The sequence below is a fragment of the Dasypus novemcinctus genome, chromosome 4 (assembly GCF_030445035.2).
Source record: "Dasypus novemcinctus isolate mDasNov1 chromosome 4, mDasNov1.1.hap2, whole genome shotgun sequence".
NCBI classification, from domain to species: domain Eukaryota; kingdom Metazoa; phylum Chordata; class Mammalia; order Cingulata; family Dasypodidae; genus Dasypus; species Dasypus novemcinctus.
Window position 1 is genome coordinate 20,164,155 of NC_080676.1, and position 6,723 is coordinate 20,170,877.

At 38.8% G+C, this 6,723-nt stretch overlaps 1 pseudogene; it reads left to right on the top strand.

Annotated features, from left to right (window-relative positions):
* The first annotated feature begins 3,033 nt into the window (after nt 1–3,033).
* On the top strand, nt 3,034–3,983 carry LOC101436065 (procathepsin L pseudogene; annotated as a pseudogene).
* Nucleotides 3,984–6,723: the final 2,740 nt, after the last annotated feature.

Consider the following 6,723-nt stretch of genomic DNA (forward strand, 5'->3'; position numbering starts at 1 on the left):
AAATATCCACAAACAGACCCATCATAGTGGATGATGGAAAAGCAAAGAGAAGGGGAAAATCTTGAAAGCAGCAAGAGAAAAATGCATTATCACTTACAAGGGGACACCAATAAGATGAATAATTACCTTCTCATCAGAAGCAATAGAGGCTAGAAGGAGAGTGTGTCAGCAAGACAGTGGGATAATATATGAAGTGCTCAAAGAAGAAAACTGTCAACCAATAATCCTATATCCAGTAAAACTGTCTTTCAAAAGTAAAAGTGCTATAAAGACAGATAAAGAAAATGGAAGCATGACTCACCCCGCAGCATGCTCACTGTCCATGTCTAGGACTATGCACTCTTTTCTTGTTTCTTAATAAACTCTTTACTCCCTTGCCTAAAAAAAAGAAAGAAATTGAAAAGAATTCATTGCTAACAGACCTACCCTCCAAGAACTATTAAAGGCTAAAAGCAAGTAAGCCCGCACAGTAATTTGAATTCATATAAACAAAGAGTACCAGCAAAGGTAATTATGAAATTATACATCACAATATAAATGTATGTTTCTTTTTCTTCATTTTTAAAACTTATTTAAAAAACAATTGTGTAAAAGAATGTGTTTAATTGTATGGGTAGCCTATGATATATAGAAATGTAAAATATTTGCCAATATCAGCACAAAGGAAGAGAATGGGTATAAACCTGCATTGTCCTAAGGAAATGACTCCAGACTGTAACTTGAAGCCAAGGAACAAATGAAGAGAACTAGAAATGGGAAGGTTTATATAACAAAAGGTATAAATATATACTTACTTAAATATATATAGTAGCTTTTTAAAAAGATTTACAATTATATAAAGTAATCATTATAACAAAACATTTCCGTGTTTATAACAGATATAGATATAACATGTATAAAATCTATAAAAAAAGGGGAAAGATAATAGGGATATATAGGAGTAAAATTCTAACATCTCATTGGAATTAAGTGAGTATAAAAGCAAAGTACATTCTGATAACTTAAGATATATGAGGTAAAACCTAGAGCATTAAGCCTAAAATTAAAGAAATAATATGTAAGTTATTAATATATAATTTAACATAAAAAAATTAAAGAAACGAAAGTATTACATAAAAGTACTCATTTACTGCAAAAGAAAGCTATAAAGGAGGGACAGAGAAAGAAAAAGACATGAAATATATGGAGAACAAAAGGTAAAACAGCAGATATAAATTCAACTATATCAGTATAATATTAACTATAAATTGATCAAACAATTCAATTAAAAGATAGAAATTGTCAGACTGGATAAGTAAACAAAGATCCAAATATATGTTGTCAACAGGAGATACCATATAGATTCAGAGACATTAATAGATTCAAAGTTAAAGGATGGAAAAAATATATCATGCAAACAGAACCATAAGAAAGCTGAGTGGTTATATTACTATCTGAGAAAATACACTTTTAAACAAAATGCTACCAGAGAAAAAAATGACAAAATTGTCAATCTATTAGGAAGCTATAAAAAATTATAAACATATAGGCATCTAACAACAGAGCATCAAAATATATGAAGCAAAAAGTGACAGAAATGAAGGGAAAAAGAGTTTAACAAAAAGTTGAAAACTTCAAGATTCCACTTTCAGTAACAGATAGAAAAACTAGGCAAATGTGCAACAAGAAAATAACAGACTTAAATAACACTATAAACTGACAAGTGCTAATAGACACCAATAGAACACTCCACCCAACAACAGCAGAATACACATTCGCAAATGTACCTGGAACATTCTCCAGGATAGACCATTGAATAGACCATAAAACAAACCTAAACATATTGAAAATGATTGAAATAAGGCAAAGTATGTTCTCTGACAACAAAGGAATGAAGTTAGAAATCATAACAGAAGGAAATTGGGGAAATTCACAAATAACATTTTAAATATCACATTCCAAAATAACCAATGGGTAAAAAAGAAATCTCAAGGAAATTGTAAAATACTTTGAGAAGAGTGAAAATGAACACACAGCATACCAAAAACTTATGGGATACAGCTAAAGTAGGGGTTCTTGAATTGAAATTAAAAAAAAAAACATTCTTCTTGTGGGGACATGTTGGTGTAGATATGATACATCTTTTAAATAATACCCGATATAGTGTGGACTTAGTAAGGGGTTCATGGTTTAACCTGACTGGCAAAGGGGTCTGTGGAACAAAAAAAGGTTAAGAACCCTGAGCTAAAGCAATGTTTAGAGGGATATTTATAGATGTCTATATTTAAAAAGAAGAAAGATCTCAAGGTAAGTGTAACCTAACCTTACACTTTAAGGCACTGGAAAAAGAAGAGCAAAGCAACTCAAAAAAAGTTTTTTTAATAGTATGCTTATTAGTTTTTTTTTTTAGATTATTTATTTCTCTCCCCTTCTCCCTGCTCCCCATTGTCTGCTCTCTGTGTTCATTCGTTGTGTGTTCTTTGTGTCTGCTTGCATTCTTGTCAGCAGCACCAGGAATCGGTGTCTCTGTTGTGTCATCTTGCTGCATCACCTCTCCATGTGTGCAGCACCACTCCTGGGCAGGCTGCACTTTTTTCGCGTGGGGCAGCTCTCCTTATGGGGCACACTCCTTGCGTGTGGGGTTTCCCTCTGTGGGGGACACCCCTGCATGGCACAGCATTCCTTGCATGCATCAGCACTGCACGTGGGCCAGCTCATCACATGGGTCAGGAGGCCCTGGGTTTGAACCCTGGACCTCCCATGTGGTAGGTGGATGCTCTATCAGTTGTGCCAAATCCACTTCCCCAAACTCAAATTAAGCAGAAGGAAACACCAATAAAGATTACAATGGAAATTAATGAAATAGAGTATAGATAAATAAAAAAGACAATTAATTAAACCAAAAGTTGCTTCTTTTAAATGAACAACAAAATTGACAAACACAAACTACTGAAACTTAAAAAGAAATTGAGGAGACTACAGACCTCGAAGACCCCTGATCCCATTGTATGTGGAGCGTGCATGGTCAGTGGCAGCCACCGCAGGATTTGAAACATGAATCCTTTGCTCTTTCTGACTGCCCTTTGCTTGGGAGCCTCAGCTACGCCAACATTTGATTCATGTTTAGATGCATAATGCAGTGAAAGGCAATGTACCAGGGACTATATGGCACAAATGGAAAAGGCTGGAGGAGAGCAGTGTGGGAGTAGAATACGAAAAGGATCGAACAGCACAATCTGGAATCTAGCCGAAGCAACAGTGCTTCACAAAGAGAATGAATGCCTTTGGTGACATGACCAAGGAAGAATTCAGGCAAATGGCTTTCAAAACCAGCTCGACAGGAAGGGGATAATGTTCTTTGACTTTCCCCCTGAAGTCCCCAGGTCTGTGTGTTGGAGGGAGAAGGGTTACATGTGACTCCTGTGAAGGATCAGGGTGAGTGTGGCTCCTGTTGGGCTTTTAGCGCAGTTGTTTCCCTTGAAGGACAGATGTTCCAGGACCTGGGAGACTGCTCTCAGGCTGAGGGTAACCATAGCTGCAATGGTGGCTTCATGGACAATGCTTTCCAGTATGTCCAGTACAGCAAAAGCCTTGATTCAGAGGAATCCTATCCATACATTGGAAGGGACATGGACTGTCACTACAAGCCTGAGTATTCCATGGCCAACGACACTGGCTTTGTGAACATCCCTCCACAAGAGAAAGCACTCATGAAAGCAGTGGCGATGGTGGTATCATCACTGTTCTATCGATGCAAGCCATGACTCCTTCCAGTTCTATACACAGGCATTTATTATGAACCAGACTGTAGCAGCAGAGACCTGGATCACAGAGTTCTTGTGGTTGGCTATGACTTTGAAGGAACAGACTCAGATAACAATAAATTCTGGCTCCTCAAGAACAGCTGGGGCAAACATTGAGGCATGAAGAGCTACATAAAGATGGTCAGAAACCAGAATAACCACTGCGAAATCACCACAACAGCCAGCTTTCCCGCCGTGTGACCTGAAGGATGTGTGGTAATAAGAAAGGAACTGAGGATGGCATACTAGAGGAATTTTATTTTAAAACTGACCCAACCCTTACTATGTGGGATAAAACACTTGAGTCATTGACGATCCAAGATATGAATTCCATGACATTTTCTTTTTTTTTAAAGATTTATTTTATTTATTTAATTTCCCCCCCTCCCCTGGTTGTCTGTTCTTGGTGTCTATTTGCTGCGTCTTGTTTCTTTGTCCGCTTCTGTTGTCGTCAGCGGCACAGGAAGTGTGGGCGGCGCCATTCCTGGGCAGGCTGCTCTTTCTTTTTCACGCTGGGCGGCTTTTCCTCACAGGCGCACTCCTTGCGCGTGGGGGCTCCCCCACGCGGGGGACACCCTTGTGTGGCACGGCACTCCTTGTGCACATCAGCACTGCGCGTGGCCAGCTCCACACGGGTCAAGGAGGCCCGGGGTTTGAACCGCGGACCTCCCATATGGTAGACGGACGCCCTAACCACTGGGCCAAAGTCCGTTTCCCTCCATGACATTTTTACAATAGTACAATGTTACCACTATTTCATTACTGCTGTAAAGAGCTTTGTAATATTATAACTCATTGCTTAATACTAAGACTTGGATTTTCATTTTTTAAAAAAAAGAATGTATAGTTTTACCTTTTGAAATAAAACTTAATTTTATGAGTTATAAGAAAAAGAAGAAATTGAATATCTGAAGAGACCTATACATAGTTGAGATTGAGTCAGAAATCAAAAACCTCCCAAGAAAGAAAACTCAGGCCCAGATAACGTCACTCATGAATTCTAGGAAGGAAAATTAGTACCAATTCCCAGCTCATTCTACAAGGCCAGTATCATACTGATAACTGAAATCAAAGACATCACTAGAAATGAAAGCCTACAGACCATTATTTCTTATGAATATTGACACAGAATTCTTCAACAAAATACTAGCAAACTGAATCAAGCAACATATAAGTAGAATTGCCCATCAAGACCAAGCAGCAGCAAGCACCATGGCTCCGTGTGGCAGCGGGGAACATGGTACCTCCGACGTTGACGGATTGTACTCACTGCTGTTGTGCCCGACCTCCACTTTTGCCCTCATCATCAGCATGGGTGCCCTATTCTTTGAGCAAGCCTCCCAGGGAGGGGAGGATGTGATCTTAGGACGTTGTGGGAAAACATAAAGCACAAGTGAAAGAATGCGAATAGTTCCTCAGAGGCCCCCGTCCAGGCCAGAAGGACCAGGTTCACTAAAGCAGCTGTTTGCCCTGAGCTGGAGCCTCAGCGTGGACATGATGCTGGAGTGGCTCTTCGTGGACCACCTTTAGCTGCAGGCAAGAAATAGCTTCACCTGACGGACTCTTTAACTTCTGCTATGTTGGAAGTATATTTAGTCCATTATCCACAAATAAATGTAAATTGTCCTTGGGAAAAAAAACACAAAAATGACCAAGCGGGATTTATACCAGAACTGCAAGGTGGGTTTAATACTTGAAAATCAATGAATGTATACATCCTTTTTATAGTAAAAAACAAACAAACCCTCAGGAGTAGTTGATATATTCAGAAAAAGCATTTGACAAAATCCTATACCCTTCATGATAAAACACCCTTAACAAATAGTAACAGAAGTAAATAAGACAAAGATGTCCACTGTCAAAAATTCTATTCAATATTTTACTGAAACTTCTAGCCAGGGCAATTAGGCAAGAAATAAAAGGTATATAGATTATAAAGGAAGACATAAAACTGTATTCTCAGGTGACATAAACTTACCTATAGAAAATATTAAGGAATTCACTAAAAAATTGTTAGAATTAATAAATGAGTTTAACAAGTGTATTAGTCAGCTAAAGGGGTGCTGATGCAAAATACCAGAAATCTGTTGGCTTTTATAAAGGGTATTTATTTGGGGTAGAAGCTTACAGTTACCAGGCCATAAAGCATAAGTTACTTCCCTCACCAAAGTCTGTTGCCATGTTTTGGAGCAAGATGGCTGCTGACACTCAGCCTTCCTCTTCCTCTTAAGAATGTGTGGTCCCAACTTCTTTCAATATCAGCTGTAGGCTATCAGGCTTTCTAGGCTTTGTCTGTCTTCCCAGGGCTCAATTCTCTCTGGGCTCGGGCTGATCTCCACAAGGTCAGCTGTAGACTATCAGGCAAACAGCTCATCTCTCTTCCCAGGGCCTCTCCCACCAGCTCAAAACTGCAAACTCCCTTCTCTGCAGTGTGGTTTCTCTGTGTGTCTCTGCCTATCAAGGGGCCAGGGATGTACCATCCTACTGATGTGGCCCAATCAAAGCCTTAATCATTATTTAATCAAGTAAAAGTGAAACCTCTGAATCCAATATAATCTAATGTGCCTAGAGGGTCAAACCAGTTTACCAACTTAATCCAGTATCTATTTTTGGAATTCATGAAAAATATCAAACTGCCACAACAAGGTTGCAGTGTTTAAAATCAACACAGGAAAAGAAATTGTATTTCTATACAAAGAGCAAACTAAAAATGAAATTAGAAAAACAATTCCATTAAAAAATTGTATCACTGATGTGGAGACAGTGGCAACAGGAGTTGCTGAGGGCAGTGAGAGGGAAGAAGAGGTGAGGTATGGTGGCATTTCTGGGACTTGTAATTGTCCTGAGTGATACTGCAGGGACAGATGCAGGACATCATCTATCTTGCCATAACCTACTGAATGGACTGGGAGACAGTGTAAACTACAATGTAAACTACAAT